General features: G+C 41.7%; 1 pseudogene; it reads right to left on the bottom strand.

Moving 5' to 3' along the window:
- Window positions 1-2,874: 2,874 nt before the first annotated feature.
- LOC140851458 (uncharacterized) lies at window positions 2,875-21,281 on the bottom strand (annotated as a pseudogene).
- Between the last annotated feature and the right edge of the window lie 1,886 nt (window positions 21,282-23,167).

Raw genomic sequence — 23,167 nt, 5'->3', positions numbered from 1 at the left:
CGGAGAAAATCTTTTCGATCAATAATATCGACCCGATTATATTCATTAGGGCCGATTCTTGGATTGCTCCAAGATGAAGGAAAGCCCCAAGATGACGAAGAAAAGATAAAGAAAAATTGATTCTTCCACCCATGAATATGGAAGATCGAAAATAAAAGATAAACCCTTCCTCGGGTTAAAGAACCACCAGTCCTTAGCTTTCAGATGGGGATGAAGGACAAAGAAAGCTCAGAAAAGAGAAGGATGAGGGTTGGTCAGGATCAGATGACACAATAAAGCAAACTTGATAATTAATCGAATGGAGTTTGGGGCTAATTAAGGAGGGCAAAGATAATAGTAGTCAAGGAAATTCCAGACAAACTCAGAAATCAGGAAGTAAAGACTAGCCTGAAGGTCCTCCACATAAAATGCTACCTAGCCTGAAGGAGAAGAGTTCATCTGACCATCCGGACCAGGAGTAAAGAGCTGAAATTACTTCAGAATATGATATTGTTCTCGGAGTCGATCAATATTGGATTCGGATAAGGAAGAAACTTCTATCTCCGGATTCGAAAGAAAATCATCAACCAAATTTTTCGGTCGACTATCTCGAGAAGTTGAAACCCTCCCTTTCCTACCCCTACTTGCCATTAAAAATGGTAGAAGAAGAAAGAAAACCTAGAAGGAAGAGGAACGAAAACTCAACCCGGAGCTAGAAAATGATGTGAAAAATATAAAGAAGACTTCGAAAAATCCTGAAGCTCTCAGCACCCAAGACGGAGCCTTCTGTTGTTGAGGAAATGACAAATGCAGAAATGAAAGATCCAAATGAAAGTGATATTATATATATAGAACCTTTCAACTGTCAGGATGAAGTTATTCAAATTAAGACCGCTCCAGATTTTGATATGTAGTTATGTCAAAATCGATCATCGATCGGACGGTTCGATGCACCTACCTCCAGATCATGCCACCTCACCTCTATCCATGTGAATGGCTCAGAGCCAATGATATCTGGATATGTGGCTGAAATCGACTAATCAGAATCAAATCAATCGGATTCTTCGAACGCAAACTATCTTTTCGAACCGACACCCCAATGATGGTCTCACGGTTATCGAAACGACAAGACGGCTGGAGACACTTCATTTTTCAAAGAAATCATTAATGTCTACAGTCGAACTGGAGCTCGAGATAGCATGTGATAACTCTCTTTATCCAACGTGTCAGACCATGTTACAATCCACATATCAGGCCACCTTGAACTTGGGAGAGGGGGGCAACTGTTGGGATAATTCAACTGACTCCCCCTACTCACAGTCGGCCAATCAGATATCTACCGGTTATGAACGATGAGCCATCAAAACTATATCGCAGAAGAAGTACCATCTCAATTTCAACATCATCCGACTTTCACTCGGCTTGATAAGCACAAACCATTGACTACCAATCGGTTGGCCGACCAATAGTCGACTAATCTCAACCTCCCCGGCAAATACCTCGACTATGGCGACTCAACTGACTTCAAACTGATGACCATCGACATATCAGAGTTGCTAAACGATGGTCATTCGGGCTTCTACAATTGCCGACATACAGTCGACAATTTAGACTGCCGACATAGAGTTGATATATCAGAAACCATCAATGCAGAAAATACATAATGACTACATGATTAGTGGTGGGTATAATCACTCACCCCATGATCACGTAATGCTGAAATAAGCAGGACCATGTGTCTAACCGTTACAAACGGTTACCAACAACTCATCTATAAAAAGAGACAAATGAACAGCATTAGATAAGAGACTTTTGGATTGATACTGTCTTTCTGAAAACTTTATCTGCTGTTCACTATTCTCCATTGACTTAAGTATCAGAGGGTCTCTGCTGGATATAATTTCGATCAGTGCAGATTTTTTTTGCAGGTGTTCTTCTCTGATGATGGGCGCAGCAGGAGTTGGCCGCAACAATACTGATTTTTATCCAAAAAAAAAAAAAATAGATGTCTTTCTCCTGAAAGTGTTTTTCGCTTGGCCCAACTTTTAATGGACTTTTTGAGCCTGGAATTTTTGGAGTCTTGAAAGTTGGTTTCCACCGATGAGAAGTTCATTGTGCACGCGTTGTGCACCGCGGGAATTTCTCTCCCACCGATACTCTGGGACAAGTATACCACCCCTTTTGATGCTTGGAGTTTTGAGTACCATTGAAGAGCATTGCTTCCTCTGTTCCCATTGTTGTGTTTTAACTGACAAGTGGCAGACAGGCCAGGCTTGGTCCTGCATGATGGACGTATATTATTTGTTATCTAATTGATGATTTAGCTAATCCAGAGCTTGGAAGTTTTGGAAGATTGTTTGTTTGAGAATAGAGGCTTTGGGAGTATGTATATATGCACATATATGTATATTTGTATGTATACGCGCGCATGTATATATATATATATGTATGTATTTATGTATGTATGCATGCATGCAGGTATGTGTGTATGTGTGAATATATATACAGTTTTAACATTTTGAAACATTTTGTTATTTTTAATCCTTAAAATCAACAGCGTACTTGGTAGATTAAAAAGGTTTTCTGAATATCGGATTCCAACCATACTCTTAGGTTAGGTCTTCTTCCTCGATTTCTCATTGACGGGCATTGCACTAGAACGAGTATTTTCTACAAAGAGGTACAACGTGATTGGCTCATTTATGCCAAGGTACAATTATTTATTCTCTTTAATTGAAAATATCCACCAAGAGTTAATGATTTGGAAATGTGGTACAAGAAGCGGTGTAGCTGGAGCTTTCAATACACTAAATATCCCGTGAAAAAGAGCAAAATTGCTTTTATTGGATTGTTTCTACCTTTACATGTGAACATATTCATCATATTTTTCATTTGTTAGCTTAGGTTTCTGGCGTATCGCCAGTGCTGGAACCTTCTCAATCTCTCAATGAGTTTTCAGGGAGAAGTCTGTTGGAGTGGAAAGCATGTCTCCTTGCATTTTGGCGGTTGCTTTTCCCCTGATTCAAGCACTGTTGAATAACTGCAGCCGCTGAGACTGAAACAATGAAGCCTCCAACAAAAGCCACAATCATAACCATAATAATGCGTAAAATATTTTGTTTTCCTTTCATTGGGATAGTTTCAGTGCTTGAATTTGAGATGATGAGATCCTTATTTCCAGTGGTTATGACTCTGACAAACGAAGGAAAATTTGGAAGCACTCCAGAAAGCAGATTGTCAGAGAGATCCAATTCTATCAAGCTTTGAATTATAGTAAGAGAAGTTGGAACTTCAACACTAAACTTATTGTTTGAGAGGTCGAAAATCTCCAACAGAGATAAATCACCGAGATAGGAAGGTATGCGACTGTTGAAGAGGTTGTAGGATGGATGTCTGGCCAGGATACAATTTTTCAGAACTTTTTCGATATCGTGCGATGCAGCAGGAAGAAAGAAGAAATAAAACAGAAAATAATCAAATATGGATCAGCCAAAAAAGGTCTCGTCTCTACGGGACATGCAAACTTTACTATAAGAAAAAGAAATATTACAAGAAGAGATCTCACCCTCAATCTTCGTACACCCAATTTCTCTCTCTCAGAAGTTCTTCCACATAAAAGCTCTCTCTCTAAAAAAATTCTTCTGCACCTCTGAAGCGACCGCTGTCCGTTGTCCAAGAGTCTCTCTGCTCCTTCTCTTCTCAGCACCGTGGTTCTCTCTCTCTTTGTAGGTTCTTCTTTGGTCTTCGGCCTGATAAAACCGCACCCACAACCACCAAAACAGTTTCGTGATCAAGCTTTAAAAAGGCTTAAAAACCCAATTAGATTAGGTTAAGGACTCCTAATGACACCCAAATCAAACTCCAGACCGTTAGATCATGATTGGGAACTACCCGTGCTCTTCGATCGCACGTTGGTCCACAGAACAGTACTGTAGACCACGAGAAATACATGAAAAATGCCCATGCGGTCCACAAACCTCCCTGTGCACCTCCCGATCCACCGTGGACCAGGCTGCGAGCTCCCAGCAGTGCGCCTGGGCTTGGGCTGGCCATGCGCTCGCGAGCTTGGGCTTGGGCCGGCCCGCACGCTCGGTCGCCTGGGCTGGCCAGCACGTGCTGGCGCCTGGGCCTGGGCCCAGGCCCAGGCACGCTGGGCTGCACTCTGTGCGCTCGGACCTCGCGCAGCCGCACCTGGGCCGCACCTAACTGAAGCGAAAATTCAGTGCAGGGGCAAAATGGTAATTTTAAATCTTTTTCAAAATTATTATTTTACAGTGAAATTATTAATTAATCTCATTAATTAATACTAATTAACCCTACACTAGGATCTAAATATGATACAACAACATGCATTTAAATTTGAAATTCAAATTTGAAATAGTAAACATTTTACTGTATTGTGTTCAGAACACATCACCTTTTGCGGGTAGTCGATCACCATAATCTGATCACTGTCGGAGGGCTCTGATCATCACATCGCAGCCACACTAGTGTCTGGCCTCTGCGGATCGTCCACACAAAGCTCCCGTCTGATCGGCTCCTCACGAATGCTAGTTCGTGATTTCACCCTTTTGATGGCCGATATTGATCGAACTCCTTCGATCGATGTGTGCCGACTCCTCGGATGCTCTGGATCGTCTGTACGATTGGTTGAGAGGCTGATGGATCTCTCCCTAAAATTTGGTGGACTCACGACACTCGTGGCACACCAATCTCACTTCCCGAACCCTAGGTAGAAACCCTAGGGTACACACCAAAAACCCTGCACCCAATTTTCTTTCTTTTTTTTCTTTTTCTCTCGAAAGTTTTGGACCTTCACATCATGCACAAGGCTTCCTCATGCCCCACTTTCTTTCTCAGAATTTTTCTACGCACGCTCCAGCTCCCTATCTCTTTTAAAATAGTTCAAAACGTGTCTTATCCATGTGAGAGGATAAAGACAAGTGGTTACACATTTGAATTCAAATCAAACTAAAATCAACTCATCCCTATCCACTTGGGTGTGACAAGAGAAGGTGCGAATCTACTTTGTGCGTGGAAAGGTTTCATGAGAAACTCTTTCTCGTGTGAGATGTGGGGTGCTAAAGTGGATAATGTCATGTATGCGCAAGAGATAAGTTATCCATTCAAATTCAAACACGCTTTGAATTTGAATGGCTAACTAATCATCTTTATCCAAATATTGGCACACAAGAGTAGGTGTGAGAAGGGCTTTGCGTGAGAAAAAATTTATGAGAAGTTTCTTCTTGTGAATTCAAATGGGCACAGAGATTTAAGGTGGTGTAGGGATTCAAATTTAAATGGTGGTTTGATCTTAATTGAACCAATCTAATCAAAATAGGTTAAGCACAATTAGACTAAATTAAACCCAACTTAATTAGGCTTAATTAAGCTCAATAAAATTTTAATCAAATCAAAAATTGACTAAGTCCAACCCCTGATCAAATCAGGGACTAAACCACCTTAGCGATTAGATCAACACTTAACCTAATCGGGTCAATCCAAACTAAATCCAATTCAATTGGACTTGATCCGAAAATAATTACTCAATCAAATTGAGTTAATTAATGATCAAATTACTAATAAAACCTCTCATAATTATTGAGTCCAAATTCGATGGGCAATCGGGTATCAAAGTCCATCAATATGAAACCTTGATCGAAGAGTTTAAATTTCAAATTCAAATTTGAAATTCAAAATTTTGACCCCGGTACCCAAAATGTGTGGAACTCATGATCAGAGAATCCTAATTCTCAATCATAGAGTCCATACACATAAGACTCATAATCAGCCATCAGATCAGAAAGGAACCTCTAATGTGTTTGACCATCAGGTTCGAACCTAAGCCGGTAGCACAGGAACCAATTCCTGTACTAATCGAAGTGACCATCTAGTAATGGTACTCGACGACCGGATAGGTCGAATAGTCACAATCGCAACATTCAGAACCTACGTGAATATGGTTACCATATAATTCATCCCTTTTGACCCCTGTGTTTAGGACGACTCAGGGTTAAACTGTCAACCCTGATGAGATCATCCGAATCGTGCTCAACTCAATCAGTCCTGTGACTCCTCACTAGGACTACCCTGGCCAAGATTTTGCTAAATTGAAACACGACTGTACACAGCTCCTAAACTGGAGTGGTCAATCCCATCTTGACACACGCACTGACAAGTCAAATACTTGACTACACCCAGCAGCCTTCCGTCACTGAATTAGAAATTCAGGTAGTCCAGTGCCTAAATGCAGTGAGTTGCTTGCAAGTCACCGTGGCGGTCTCAGGTCGGAGGGACATTTATACCCATATCCCATCGGAGCAAATCTTGACAGCAGAAATAGCTCCAGAGTCGGTCACGTTCAGTACAGATGTACCATTACATCTCACCTGTATGCCATACCAGTGTCTCCACACTCCTTGGTTATGAGGACAACCAACCCATATGGCACACAACGACCTATGCTCGATAAACATTGTCGTCCTTGGTAACAATTTATCATTTGATCACGAACAGATTTAAGGACTAAGCGACAAATCCTCCTTTGTCGAGTCTAAATAGTCCTAAGGACTTCACCACAACACAGGAGTTCATTAGAAGATGAAACATTTGTGATGAAAAAATACCAAAATAATTTTTATTTATTTATAATTCATATACTAATACAAAAGGAGCACTACCGTCAACAGGCTGACGATTGGCTTTGGGACACTATTCCCAACAATCTCCCACTTGGCCTAAAGCCAATCGGTGCAGTATCTAATACCCATCTTCGACTTATAGTCGTTGAACTCCTTCACTGCAATGGCTTTAGTGAATGGGTCGGCCAGGTTCTCCTTCCGTCGATCTTCTGAAGGTCGACGTCACCTCAATCCACGATCTTCCGGATGAGATGGTAGCGACGCAGAATATGCTTCGTCCGCTGGTGTGCCTTCGGTTCCTTCGCCTGAGCAATGGCTCCAGAGCTGTCACAGTAGAGCAAAACTGGACCAACAAGGAAGGGTGCTACTCCGAGCTCGGTGATGAATTTTCTCAGCGACATCGCTTTTTGGCAGCATCTGATGTAGCAATATACTCTGCCTTGCATACTGAATCAGCCACAGTGTGCTGCTTGGAACTCTTCCAGCAGACAGCCCCACCATTAAAGGTAAAAATAAATCCTGACACACTCTTACTGTCATCGTGATCAGACTGGAAACTAGAGTCTGTAAACCCTATAAGTCTCAAGTCCGATACACCATATACAAGCCACTGGTCCTTTGTATTTCTTAAATACTTCAGGATGATTTTAACAACCTTCCAGTGATTCTCCCTGGATCAGATTGGTATCTACTCACTACCCCTAGTGAGTATGCCACATCTGGTCGTGTACATGTCATGGCGTACATGATAGATCCCACTGCCGAAGCATATGGAATCCTACCCATACGCTCTCTCTTTTGAGGTGTTGTCGGATAATCCTTTTTCGAGAGAGAAATTTCATGGCCTATCGGTAGATAGCCTTTCTTGAAATTCTCCATGCTGAACCTTTTCAGCATAGTATCAATGTACGTGGACTGGGATAAGCCAAGCAACCTTTTGGATCTATCCCTATAGATCCTTATCCCTAGGATGTAGGAAGCTTCTCCCAGATCCTTCATGGAGAACTGTGACGACAGCTAAATCTTTATTCCCTGTAATACAGGGACATCATTCTCGATTAAAGAATGTCATCCACATACAATACAAAAAATACTACTACTGGACCATTAGCCCACTTATAAATGCAGGGCTTTTCTCCGTTCTTAACGAAGCCATACATTTTGATCGTCCTATCAAAACGTATGTTCCAACTCCGAGATGCCTGCTTAAGTCCATAAATGGATCTTTGTAGCTTGCATACCTTAGACTCATCTGTGGATGTGAACCCTTCAGGTTGTATCATATACACCTCTTCGTCCAGCTCTTCGTTTAGGAAAGCTGTCTTCACATCCATCTGCCAGATTTCATAGTCTAGATGGACAGCTATCGCAAGTATAATCCGAATGGATTTGAGCATTGCCACAGGAGAAAATGTCTCGTCATAGTCTATACCATAACGTTGACGATATTCCTTGGCAACCAGACTGGCTTTATAGGTCTCCACCTTTTCGTCTGCGCCCCTCTTCCTCTTGAAGACCCACTTACACCCTATGGTTTCACTCCTTCGGGTGAGTCAACCAATGTCCACACATCGTTGACCTTCATGGACTCCATTTCGAATTTCATGACCTCTAGCTATTTCTCAGAGTCAGGTCTCTGCATTGCATCCATGTAGGTGTTCGGATCCTCATCATTTTCATCAAGTTCGACAGGATCGCCATCCCGGACCAAGAAACCATAGTATCTGTCCGGTTGATGTGGTACTCTACCAGACCGCCTTAAGGGTGCATAATCAATGGACTCCGGATCTGATCTAATCAAATCCGGTTCAGGTTCAGTAACATGTGTCGGATTTTCCACCTGTCGAACTTCGTCAAGTTCGACTTTAGAGGCAACAGTTCCTTCACTAAGGAACTCCTTTTCTAAAAAGATTGTCTTAAGGCTGACAAACACCTTTTGCTCATCAGCAAGGTAGAAATAATACCTTTTGGTCTCTTTTGGGTACCCTATAAAATTACACTTGTCAGACCTAGGTCCAAGCTTGTCTGTAATTAAACGTTTAACATAAGCGAACACCCCCAAACCCTAAGGTGCGAGAGTACTGGCTTACGTCCTATCCATATCTCATATGGCGTTTTGACTACAGACTTACTCGGAACTCTATTTAGAAGGTAACAAGCCGATTCGAGCGCATATCCCCAGAGGGAGATCGACAGACCAGCAAATCCCATCATGGATCGAATCATGTCCAATAAGGTCCGATTCCTCCTTTCAGACACACCATTATGCTGTGATGTTCCAGGAGGAGTCCACTGAGAGAAAATCCCATTCTCCCCTAGATACGTCAGAAACTCATTGGAAAGGTATTCATCTCCTTGATCAGATCGAAAAATTTTAATACACTTCTCAGTTTGTTTTTCTACTTCATTTTGGAATAGTTTGAACATTTCAAACGACTCCGACTTATATTTCATTAAGTAGACATACCCATACCTCGATAGGTCGTCTGTGAAGGTTATGAAGTAGAAATATCCACCTCTTGCATTTGAGCTCATAGGTTCACATATATCAGAATGTACCAGACCCAAGAGTTCACTGGCTCGCTCACCTTTTTCAGTAAAAGGTGACTTGATCATCTTTCCAAGAAGACAAGACTCATAGGTTGGAAGTGATTCACAATCACCAAGTTCAAGAATTCCTTCTTGAGCCAACCTGTTTATTCTGTTCTTATTGATATGACCTAGCCTACAGTGCCAAAGATAGACTTCTGACACATCATCTATTCTAGGACGTTTACCGAAATTTTGAACCACATTAACAGGCTGTGATAGTAAGTAAATTCTATTATTTAATTGTCCAACAAACATTGTAACACCATTCAAAATGATATTACAAATATTTTTTTTTATTAAAAAATCATAACCGTACATGGCCAAAAGGCCTACAGAAATAATATTTAATAAAAAGCTTGGACAATAGTGACATTCACTCAGAATTACATTACGAGAATTGATTACAAAACTCATGATTCCTAAAGCTAGAACTGAAACTTTGCTTCCATCTCCAACGTTCAAGAACCTCTCGCCTTCATCAAATCTCCTACTGACCTGCAAATCCTGCATCGAATTACAAATATGATAAGGGCTTTCGGTATCCAATACCCAGGCAGTAGTATCACAAATGGAAAAGTTGCAAGGAGTTATCATATAATTACCTTGCTTCTTCTTCGGCCTGTTCGGTCCAGGGAGGCAATGTATTGAGGACAGTTCCTCTTTCAATGCCCCTGCTTCTTGTAAAAGAAGCACTCCACCTGGCTCTGATCGGGCTTGCGCTTCTTGGTCTGACCCTGTGCAACCGTCCTAGCATGAGGCTGCACCTTCTTGTTCTTCTTCTTCTTGTTCTTCTTCTCCTTCCCAAAGGGTCGACGACGAGAAGTAGACCCTCCCACTACATTCACCGACTCCTTATGGAGCTGGTAATCCTTTTCAAAGTTCTGCAGTAACCCCAACAACCCGTGGTAGTTTACTGCAGGCTTTGTCATTCGAAAATGAGTAAAGAATGGGAGGAAGGACTTGGACAAGGAATTAAGGATCGCATCCTTATCGAGCTGCTCGTGCAGAGAAAAACCCAATTTGCTTAGGCGCTCAATCATCTCGATCATGTACAGTACATGATCAGTGACTGAGGCCCCATCCCTCATCCGAGTATTGAAAATGGCACAACTAGTTTTGTGCCTTTCAACATCGTCAGGCATGCCAAAGGAGTCGTTCAACATTTGAAGCATCTCCTGTGGCTGGGCGTTCTCAAACCTGTGACTGAACTCGTCATTCATTACTGCCAGCATAATACATCGGATGGTAGTGCGATCATTGAGCCACTTCTGGTAAGTGTCTCGGATCGCCTTACTAGCATTCAGAGCTGGCTCCTCATGTGCTGGATCCGTTACTACATAAAGGATCCACTCATGCTCAAGGATGATTTTCAATTTTCGATACCAGCTATCGAAATTAGGTTCCATGAGCTTGTCATTATCTAATAATGATCGGAGCGACAGAGTAGTGGCCATAGCTGTATAAAGAAAAATCAGACCTCTATTAGTACATAAATTAATACTAAAACTTGAACTTTAGTCTAAAGTTTTTTCCAATATTTTTACGAACTGGTAGCCTCAACCTCCAATTCGAGAATTACTTTAATTCCTTAATGGGTACTAGAATCCACACAGACTACACATGAGCCCAACTTTGGTTGGTCAACCCATGTGCATCTATGGGTAGGTTCTTAACCAGTTGTTTCTCTAAACAACTTCTAGTAATTGATTTTGTCCCAGAACCTAATCAGTAGGCTTTGGCCTCCACTGAAAAGATCTGGTTAGGTCCAACCATTAACATGACTTGATTTGGTGAATCAGACCAATAAATGATCAGGCCCGACTTTGGCCGGCCAACCTAACCACCATTAGAAAGACTCAACCAAATTATCATATTATGAATGATAATTTCATTAGCCAATGAGCACCAGGCCTTTGGGCCTCCAATGATCATTGAACTAATGGACTCATTATCACTCACTTAATGGGAGGCATTGACTTAGTTATCATTATAACTTAATCATTTTAGGGACCTAATAATTTTTGAAGATTTTATTAAAGGATAGTAGAGAAGAAATCATCCAGCCAATTTCAATCCTCCCACTGACTTCACCAAGTCAGATTAAAAAAAAAAGATTTAATTAAAGCTGGCATTAGGAGCACCTAAATCAGTCACACTGATTTACCTAATGACATGGGTGAGCTCTAATCACCAAGTGATCTAATCAAAATCTAACTTACCAGATTGGCCAGGTAAGTGAGATCAGTGGTGGAGATTTGTCATTAACTCGTCAATGATCGAATCAATGCGAGTAGCTCCCGCTGAAGAACCACTGGTCAAAACTGCCGAACTTACCTTAGACACCAACCGGTTCATTAGTTTTAATTTTGATCAACTTAGTAAATAGGGCTCCACCGCGTAGCCATGAATTAAGTCCATCTTGGTTTAGTTAAAGACATGGACCCATTCAACTACAACTATTGAAGTTGAGTCTAGAGTATCCTTGACCTAATCTAATCCAACTTTTGATTAGATTTGACTAATTACTCCATTTAGTCCATTTTTTAAGCTAACCTTAGGTCTAACCCAATTATAGACCTAATTCATCTAACCCATTGACCCACAAGTTTATGTAATTGTCTTAGATCTTAATTCACAATTCTAGATCTACTAGACAACACTTAATTCTTTTAATTAAGTACTTGGACTGATGGGTCAGGGTTTGGCATTTCGAAAATAATTTTCAAATTTTGAAAGATTTTATTTTCTGTTCACCAAATGTGTTGACTCATTTCATAAACGGGTCAGCACAATTCATAAACAGCAATCCTATTGCTCATTTCATAACAGAAAATAACTCAAAATAAATCATGATTTTTTTTTAGATCTAATCTTACACATTCATGATAAATCTTATAATTAAGTCCTTTCGCTGCTTCATCGGCATGGGATATAATTACATCGGCACCCCTACCGCCATAGGAGACCCCATCGAATGGGAAGAGAGGGCCTTTAAACCCTACTTTTCTCCTATGATCGGACGGCCATGGCAACCAACCCAATTAGATTACTTGCTACTTGGATCAAGTATATCTAAATATACCAATTTCAAAATTTAAATTTTGAATTTCAAATTTTAAATTTCAAATTTTAAATTTCAAATTTTAAATTTGAGATTTTAACCAAATTTCAAATTTCAAATTTTCAATCTTTGAATTTTAAATTTTGAATTTCAAATTTTAAATTTCGAATTTTGAATTTCAAATTTCGAATTTCAAATTTTAAATTTAAAATTTTAACCAAATTTTAAATTTTGAATTTTTAATCTTTGAATTTTAAATTTTGAATTTTGAATTTCAAATTTTGAATTTCAAATTTCAAATTTTAAATTTCAAATTTCAAATTTCAAAATTCAAATTTTAAATTTTGAATTTCAAATTTGAAACTTCTAACAAATTTTAAATTTTAAATTTTAAATTTAAACTTATAGATTACACCTTAATCTACACATGCATATGTATATCATATTCTAGAACCATGCTCTGATACCATTTGAAGCGAAAATTCAGTGCAGGGGCAAAATGGTAATTTTAAATTTTTTTTTAAAATTACTATTTTATAGCAGAATTATTAATTAATCTCATTAATTAATACTAATTAACCCTACACTAGGATCTAAATATAATACAACAGCATGCATTCAAATTTGAAATTCAAATTTGAAACAGTAAACTTTTTACTGTACTGTGTTCAGAACACATCACCTTTTGCGGGTAGTCGATTACCGTTGGAGGGCTCTGATCGTCACGTCACAGCCACACTAGTGTCTGACCTCTACGGATCATCCACACGAAGCTCCTGTCTAATCGGCTCCTTACGAATGCTAGTTCGTGATTTCACCTTTTGATGGCCGATGCTGATCGAACTCCTTCGATCGATGTGTGCTGACTCCTCGAATGCTCTGGATCATCTACACGATTGGCTGAGAGACTGATGGATCTCTCTCTAAAATTTGATGGACTCACGACACTCGTGGCACACCAATCTCACTTCCCGAACCCTAGGTAGAAACCCTAGGGTACACACCAAAAACCCTGCGTTCAATTTTCTTTCTTTTCTTTCTTTTTCTCTCGGAAGGTTTTGGACCTTTACGCACAAGGCTTCCTCACGCCCCACTTTCTTTCTCAGAATTTTTCTACGCACGCCTCAGCTCCCTATCTCTTTTAAAATAGTTCAAAACGTGTCTTATCCGCGTGAGAGGATAAAGACAAGTGGTTACACATTTGAATTCAAATCAAATTTGAATTCAAACTAAAACCAACTCATCCCTATCCACTTGGGCGTGAGAAGAGAAGGTGCGAGTCTGCTTTGTGCGTGGAAAGGTTTCACGAGAAACTCTTTCTCATGTGAGATGTGGGGTGCTAAAGTGGATAATGTCATGTATGCGCAAGAGATAAGTTATTCATTCAAATTCAAACACGCTTTGAATTTGAATGGCTAACTAATCATCTTTATCCAAATATTGGCACACAAGAGTGGGCATGAGAAGGGCTTTGCATGAGAAAAAATTCACGAGAAGTTCTTCTCGTGAATTCAAATGGGCGCAGAGATTTAAGGTGGTGCAGGGATTCAAATTCAAATGGTGGTTTGATCTTAATTGAACCAACCTAATCAAAATAGGTTAAGCACAATTAGACTAAATTAAACCCAACTTAATTAGGCTTAATTAAGCTCAATAAAATCTTAATCAAATCAGAAATTGACTAAGCCCAATCCCTGATCAAATCAGGGACTAAACCACCTTAGGGATTAGATCAACACTTAACCTAATCGGGTCAATCCAAACTGAATCCAATTTAATTGAACTTGATCCAAAAATAATTACTCAATCAAATTGAGTTATTAGCGATCAAATCACTAATAAAACCTCTCATAATTATTGAGTCCAAATCCGATGGGCAATCGGGTATCAAAGTCCATCAATATGAAACCTTGATCGAAGAGTTCAAATTTCAAATTCAAAATTTGAAATTCAAAATTTTGCCCCCGGTACCCAAAATGTGTGGAACTCATGATCAGAGAATCCTAATTCTCAATTATAGAGTCCCATACACATAAGACTCATAATCAGCCATCAGATCAGAAAGGAACCTCTAATGTGTGTGACCCTGCAGGTTCGAACCTAAGCCGGTAGCACGAGAACCAATTCCTGTACTAATCGAAGTGACCATCTAGCAATGGTACCCGACGACCGGATAGGTCGAATAGTCGCAATCACAACATTCAGAACCTACGTAAATATGGTTACCGTATAATTCATCCCTTTTGACCCCTGTGTTTAGGATGACTCAGGGTTAAACTGTCAACCCTGATGAGATCATCCGAATCGTGCTCAACTCAATCAGTCCTGTGACTCCTCACTAGGACTACCCTGGCCAAGATTTTACTAAATTAAAATACGACTGTATACAGCTCCTAAACTGGAGTAGTCAATCCCATCTTGACACACGCACCGACAAGTCAAGTACTTGACTACACCCAGCAACCTTCCGTCACTGAATTAGAAATTCAGGTAGTCCAGTGCCTAAGTGCAATTAGTTGCTTGCAAGTCACCGTGGCGGTCTCAGGTCGGAGGGATATTTATACCCATATCCCATCGGACCAAATCTTGACGGCAGAAATAGCTTCAGAGTCGGTCACGTTCAGTGCAGATGTACCATTATATCTCACCTGTATGCCATATCAGTGTCTCCACACTCCTTGATTATGAGGATAACCAATCCATATGGCACACAACGACCTATGCTCGATAAACGTTGTCGTCCTTGGTAACAACGTATCATTTGGTCGCAAACAGGTTTAAGGACTAAGCGACAAATCCTCCTTTGTCGAGTCTAAATAGTCCTAAGGACTTCACCAAACATAGGAGTTCATTAGAAGATGAAATATTTGTGATGAAAAAATACCAAAATAATTTTTATTTATTTATAATTCATGTACTAATACAAAAGGAGCACAACCGTCAACAGGCTGACGATTGGCTTTGGGACACTGTTTCCAACACTAACCGCGTGTGGTCGTGCCGTCGTTGGCCCGCCGCAGGCCGTCGGCTGTCCTCCACCACTCTGAATTTCATGCCGACTTCTCTTGCGTATATCTCCTCCATCCGAGCTCCATTTGAGATAATTTTGATCTCGTTAGACTTTATTTTTTATCATGGATCTCGCTGTGGGCTCAATATAGATCGAATCTCGAGATATCAAATCTTAATAATCTCTATTTCGACTCGATATTTGATCTCCTCCTAACTCTGAGAGCTTCTGAATCTCCTCGCCCCCATGCCTGAGGCAATTATCTGCTGATTATGGATGGACAAACATGAGAGTCAAGTCAGATCGCTCGATTACATCTCTATCGTATGCGGCAATAAGAATCTCATCTTACGATGTCGCTTCTCGTCCTTCCGAGTCTCCTATCTCGTATCCGATCCACCTCCACTTGGAGCTCCATCTGGCTCCAGACTCCACTGGCTCTTGAAGCTCCACCTCGCATTGGGCTCTCCATTAGATAATAATGTCCTTTCCTCCCCTTCTTTCCCTCTAAAACAATCCTATCGTCGTATAGCACCTTCAGGATTTCTCCACCAGCTACCGTTCTGTAGTCTCTCAAATTCAGTCTGCTCAGTGAGATAAGATTCTATTTGAAATTGGGTATGTATCGGACCTCTCCCAATCTTCTCACTACACCATCATGTGTCCTCTAGCTGACCGTCCTGATACCTCGGATCGCACAGCATTATCCATCCGACAGATAAACAGTGCCCTCACTATTCTCCAGAGAGTCAAACTGCTCCTCTCTACAACATACATGATACGTGCATGCAGAATCTAAAATCCACTGCTGGGAGAAATAGATACCTCATCAGATATCTACAGAACATCTCCTTCGAATCGCTACTGGCCGTTGCCACAGTAGCCATCATCCTATCCTTGAGTTGAGAGCAATCTCTGATTAGATGCCCCAACTCGTCACACAGGTAACACCTGATCTTGCTCAAGTCCCTTCTAAACTTGGACCGTTCTCGTCGCAATCTCCTATCGCTCCGTCTACCGCCTCCTGCCCTTTCAAAAATCACCAAAACTGAGCTACCGTCATCTGAGCTCGAAACTGGGTTCTCTCTCCTGAGAATCTCATTCTGAAGTATCGCCACAGTGACCTCGTCCATCTTGATGGTGCTCTTCTCTACTAGAAGAGCAGTCACCAAGGACTCATACGAAAGGAAAAGCGACGCTAGCAAAACCAGTGCCCTGATCTTCTCCTCAATATTCTCACCAACATTGAGGAGGTCGGTGAGAATCTTCTGTAAGTGGCTGAGATACTCCGCACGCTCTGTCCCTCAGTCATCTGTAGCTGGTAAAACTGCCTCCAGATGAAAAGAGTGTTGGTGAGAGATTTCATCATGTACAACTTCTCGAGCTTCGACTACAGCACCGTCAAGAAAGTCTCGCTAAGCACATGGATTACCACCTCATCCGTTAGGTACATACGGATGGTACTCACCATCTGCATCTATAGCTGTTTTCAATCCTGCACTTCTATGGTGGTCCGCTTCTCCTTGCATAAGAGAGCATCAATCAACTATTGCTGGATGAGCACGTCCTTCACCCTTGCCTACCACAAGGAGAAATTGCTTTGTCCATCAAATTTGTTGATCTCCATCTTGATTGATCCTGTCTTTTCCATCTTCAGTCTTGCTCACCACCATTACAATCTGCATCCTTGTACCGCCTCACTCTGATACCACTTGTATGATGGATGTCTGGCCAGGATGCTACCTCTCAGGATCTTTTCGATATCGCACGATGTAGCAGAAAGAAAGAAAAAATAAAACACAAAACAATCAAATACGTGGATCAGCCAAAAAAGGATCACCTCCACGGGGCATGCAAACTTCACTATAAGAAAAAAAAATATTATAAGAGGAGATCTCACCCTCAACCCTCGTACACCCATATTCTCTCTCTCAAGAAGTTCTCTCTTACAAAAGCTCTCACTCTAGGAAGACCCCCTGAATCCTGAAGTGACCGCTGTCTGCTATTCAGGAGCCTCCCTGCTCTTTCTCTTCTCAGTGCTTCGCTGCTCTCTCTCTCTATGGGTTCTTCTTTGGTCTTCGACCTGATGAAACCGCACCCACAGCCACCAGAAATCAAGCCACCAAAACAGTTCCGTGATCAAGTCTTAAAAAGGCTTAAAAATCCAATTAGATTAGGTTAAGGACTCCTGATGACACCTAAATCAAGCCCTGGACCGTTGGATCGTGATTGAAAACTACCCATGCCCTCCGATCGCACGTCGGTCCACAAAACAGTATCATAGACCATAAGAAATGTGTGGAAAATGTCCACGCGGTCCATGAACCTCCCTGTGCACCACCCGGTCCACCATGGACCGGGTTGCGAGCTCCCAGCGGTGCGTCTGGGCCTGGGCTGGCCTGCGCGCGCTGGTGCTTGGGCCTGGGCCGGCCCGCGTGCGCTGGCGCACTTGGTCCTCGGCCGCGGCCCGCCGCAGGCGGCCGCGCCACCGCCGCTCTGTTAGCCCGCCGCCAGCTGTCCTCCGCCGCTTCGGGTTCCATACCGACTTTTCTCACGCCTATTTCTTCCGTTCGAGCTCCGTTTGAGATGATCTTGATCTCGTTAGACTCCGTTTTTCATCACAGACTTTGCTGTGGGCTCAACGTGGATCGAATCTCGAGACATCAAATCCTAACAGAGGTTGCTACCGAGATTTAGAGCTGTCCTCAAACTCTTTGGCATTCTTGGAACAGTTCCACTTAGGTTGCTGTTTCTGAACTGCAGTTCTATCAGATTCTCGAAGCTACTGATGCTGTCAGGTATTGAACCATAGAAGCTGTTGCTTTGTAAATTCAGAACTGAAAGCTTCTTTAAGTTGGAAATTGCTGGGGGTATCTCACCAGTAAGCAAGTTCTGGCTGAGATCAAGAGTGCTCAAATTCCGAAACTTCAAGAGTTCATCAGGTATTTCTCCAGTAAGATTGTTGTTTTGAAGCTTCAAGACCACTAATTGTTCAAGGTAACCCAATTCCTTTGTCAAATTCCCTTGCAACTGATTGGAAGATAGATCCAACAGCATCAGATTCTTACAGTCCCCAGCCCAGATGAAATCTCTCCACCCAATACATTGTCATTCAACTCTAGATATGTCAAATTGGAAAGCTTCCCAATTGTTGATGGAATGCTTCCATTGAGTTTGTTACCGCCTAGTCGCAGACGATAGAGCCTTTGTGACAAATTCCCAGGTATGGGTCCTTCAAGGAGGGTGCTGGAGAGATCCACAAACTCTAAATTCGGCGGCGACAGGAGGCCTGATGGGATCTCCCCGGTGAGACTATTATAGCTGAGGTCCAAAACACTCACATGAGTAGTAATTCCACGAGGAATCGAGCCATTGAAATGATTCTCGTTGGCAGTGAATCGAGACAGGGTCTTGATCGTTGCCAAACTAGTCGGGATTATCCCAGTGAGGTTATTGGAAGAAAGGAGGATAACTTCCAACTTGGAAAGCCTCTCGATCCCATCCGGAATAGACCCAGTTAGCATATTTTGACTGAGATCCAGCAAAGTGAGGTTCTTATAATCAAAAATACGTGGGGGGATTTTGCCATGAAAACTATTGATGGAGAGCACGAGGACCTCCAAGCTCGGAATTCTTGCACCACCAACTAGAGCTGGTATGGTGCTGTGGAAGAAATTGCCGGAAAGATCCAAACTTTTCAATATGGTGGGCTTTTCCAGCCCGGGATCCACGGTAAATTCAAGGACTGCAAAGCCCCAAATCCGAGAAAGTAGGCAGAAGACCGGTCAAACCATTGTAGCTGAGGTTGAGGGACTCTAATCCGGAAAGCCCGCTGCAGTTGGATAAGTAGGAGATGGCGATGGTGGTGAGGGAGTTCTGGGAGAGGTCGAGGGACTTGAGGTAGTGTAGGTGGCAGAGGAGGTCAAAGAAGTGAGCGACCAAGGAGGAGTTCGACCAGGGCCAGACCCAGAACACCAGCCCAGACCCACATGGGAGCGCGGCCCAGCGCGCAGCGCACGCCTACTGCATGTCACGGTCCACGATGAGGCACATGGATCGAGCACCTATTTCGAGGATGTTTCTCACGGTCCACGATGGATCGGCATCTATTTTTTTGATATTTCTCACGATCTACGCGAGTTCTGATGGACTGAAGGTACGATCGAATGGTGGATCTCACTCCCGGCGTTGATCGGATGGTTAAGAGCTTTTCCCGATTGATTTAGATATTTTTTGGATGTTTTCGGGCCGTGCGATGTAGATCCAATAGCTGAGCTTCTTTCTTCGATTCTACAACGGATAGGAGTCTGATTTTGACACGGTTTGACGGGTGACAAGCTCTATTTAAGGGGAGGACTTGGAAAAAGGTTCAGCAGACTGAGAGCAATGAAAACAATAAATAAAAGGGAGGGTTTAAGAGGAAAAAAAATAAGAGATGTGAGATTTTTTTTTTGAGAGAAAAATAAAAGTATTTTTCTTTGTAAAAGAGGGTTTTTTATTTTTATTTTTCTTCTTCTTTTTTTTTTTCTAATTTTGTACTTCGTTGTATCGTGGATTATTAATAGAAAAACATTGAGGAGGTCTTGTCTGTGAAAGTAGGCCAATAATCAGGCCGAACCATGTAAATCTAGTGTGCTTTCTTTTCTCTTATTTTTATTGCTTGATTATCACCCCTATTTTACGTTCTACGTTTATTCTAGTTATCTTTCCTCTACAAAACGATATTGTTTCCACTGTATTTGTATGCTGTGTGGATTGAAGTGTGCTCGATTATTCCATGGCCTGTTCTTTCAGAGAGAGAGAGAGAGAGCGATAACAACGGAGGAGGGCTGAGGGGAGCAGGTCACCCCAACCCAACGGCATGGATCCGGAATGGTGTTCCACAACTTATTAATTCGAGACGTTGGGAGGCTCTTAGAGAGATTAGTCATGATCTCCCTCTGTATTGGGACTAGTTGAGACGAATTGGCAGCCGAACCATAAACAAAGATGTTGGATGGATGTCTGGCCAGGACACCACCTCCCAAGATCCTTTCAGTACCACGCGATGCAGCAGGAAGAAAGAAGAAACAAAACAAAAAGAAAAAACAATCAAAATACGTGGATCAGCCACAAAAGGGCTCGCCTCCACGGGCATGCAAACTTCACTATGAAAAGAAAATTTTACAAGAGGAGACCTCACCCTCAACCCTTGTACACCCAATTCTCTCTCACCTGAAGTTCCCTCACAAAAGCTCTCTCTCTCTTGGAGACCCCCTGAACCCCTGAAGAGCCTGGCGACCGCTGTCCAGGAGCCTCCTGCTCCTTCTCTCTCAGCGCCCTAGCCTCTCTCTCTCCTCTGGTTCGTACGGCGGCGAGAAACCGAACCCACACTTCCCTCTGTTTCGTCTCAGGCCTTTTTAAAGGCATAAACAGGGTTTAAACTTGATTAGACACGGATTAGGAGTCCTAAACAAAGCCAAAAAATCCTCTGGACCGTCGGATCAAGACCGGGATCTCTCTGGACCGTCCGATCGCGCTCCGATCCACGGAATAGTACCGTGGACCGTGAGAAACGCATGGAAAATGCCCATGCGGTCCACAGACCGCGCCGTGGACCACCCGGTCCACGGTGGACCGGGGCAAGGGGCCAGTAGGCCTGGGTCGCGCGTCCCGCGCGGGCCTGGGTCGCGCATCCCGCATGCCGCCGCCTGCGGCCGCGCCGCTGCCGCCCGCCGTCGGTCGCCGGCGGTCCTCCACCGTCTCGATTCTCGTGCCGACTTCAAAAGCTCGTATCTCCTCCATCCGAGCTCCGATTCAGGTGATCTTGGTCTCGTTGGACTCCGTTTTTCGTCGCGAACCTTGCTGTAGGCTCAATGTGGGCTGAATCTTGAGGCATCAAATCCTAACAAAAGAAGAAAGAGAAACAACACAAGAAGAGGAATAAAGGAAGGAAGAAGACACGAGCATACCTCTCCATTTCTCCTGGTTTTGTTGCGACAGAAGAGCTTAAGCTACCTATCCTGGGCTCATCTCCGTCGTATCTGAAGCTAGCTATCTTGCGAAGGAAACAGCCACCACATCGATTGCAAAGTTTTTTTTTTTAAAAAAAAAATCAGAAAACCTTTGTACTCGAAATGGAGACTTCGCAGACACTAGAACACCGAGAGAAAGGGCACGTAGGAATGAACCACAGGAGACGTAAAAGCAGGTGCCAAAAGCGCTCTCTTGAATCCCAAGAAAGGACATATTTTGTGAGTAAAAAAATCTATAATAATTTTCTAGTCTCCTTCGAAGTTGAAAATTTTTATTTAGAAAAAAACTCCAATTTAAAATGCTTTCCTAAAAGATGGGGGTTGTATCTTTGACATGAAAGAAGAATTCATCTTTATTAATATAAATCCATTGTTTGTTGGGTCATTCATCGTATGGACCTTAAAGTACTCCGCACACCATCATTCATCTATTTGTATGGACCTTAAAGTACTCCGCACACCATCATTCATCTATTTGCATAAATATCAAAGTGACCACTGGATGATCCGATGGATTTGTGTGAAGGAAGATGACTGCATTTTTAACACAAAAGATATCCCCCAGACCTTACTCCAAAAGCACTTTCGAATTTCATTGAAAAATTATTTTGAGTGAGTAAAATAATAAAATATATTATATAATCTACTAAAATAATAATGTCACATTCTTGTATTTAACAATATTATACCTTATAGTAATATATTAATATATAATAATTGTAATACTTTATATGAAAATATTATATTATAACTATTAATTGATAATACATACATTACATTATATTAGATTGTTATAATAGTACAATAGTATATTATTATATTATATTATATTATGCTATGATATAATATTATATTAATTATATTATATTATATTATATTATATTATATTATACTAATACTATGATTATTACATTATATATAATTTATTATTATTTTTTCATACTTACAGTATTTTTTTAATTTTGTTGCCAAATAGATTTTAAAATTTTTTGATATTTTAAAAATATAGTTATCAAATAACAAGTAAATTTTTTTGTTAAAATCTTTACAGGTAAAAGCTTACTTTTAAAGATTCTACCACCACTAGCAATTCCAAATTGGGGAATTGAAAGGAATGGAAAGAGAAGTGGAAAATGTGTGGATTTTTTCTTGGGTCATAGTTGACTGACTTGACTGACCAAGTCTACAAACTTTAAAATAATTTTTGGTTTCTAGATGTTTATAATGGGCTGAAAGGAATCTGAAAGGAATTTAAAGTTTTCATACAATTTTGTGGCCTTGTGGATCTTGGATTTATTGGACCCAAATTCACCAAGTGTAACAACCAACTGGGGGGGCCAAAGTCTGGGAGAGAATTGAGAGAGTCTTGGCCATGACTAGTTGGATCCAACAATATGTAGGCTATCAGATTCATCACCTACTGAGGATTATCTCGGACCATTGCTCGCTTTTGCTGATCACAGACATGTCTCCCTCCCATCAGAGCCGGTTCATATTTGAGAAGTTTTGACTCTCCTATCCTCGGTCTTCAGACATAATGTGAGAGGTGTGAAGGCTATTGGTTCATGCTGATACTAGATATCGGATGATCCGGAGACTTGAGCTAACAAGGTGATGTTAGATGAGGTGGAATAGGATCGAGATTGGAGATATTTTCAAGAGATTTGAGGTGGTTGAGGCTTTCATTGTTGAGCTTCAGGAGCATGAGGATCAGAATGGGGGTCTTGTTGAGGGGGAGCTGGTGGACCTTTGGGGTTTGCTCTCTTCCAACCACTCCTTTCTCAGGCAGCAAAAAATTCTTTGGAGATAGAAATCCAAAGTGTAGTGGATTAGGGAGGAGATCAGAATATGAGGTTCTTCCACCAGTCCA

The sequence above is a fragment of the Elaeis guineensis genome, chromosome 9 (genome assembly GCF_000442705.2).
Source record: "Elaeis guineensis isolate ETL-2024a chromosome 9, EG11, whole genome shotgun sequence".
Taxonomy (NCBI): domain Eukaryota; kingdom Viridiplantae; phylum Streptophyta; class Magnoliopsida; order Arecales; family Arecaceae; genus Elaeis; species Elaeis guineensis.
Note: the sequence above shows the minus strand (reverse complement) of the source record. Positions and strands in the feature narration are given on the sequence as shown.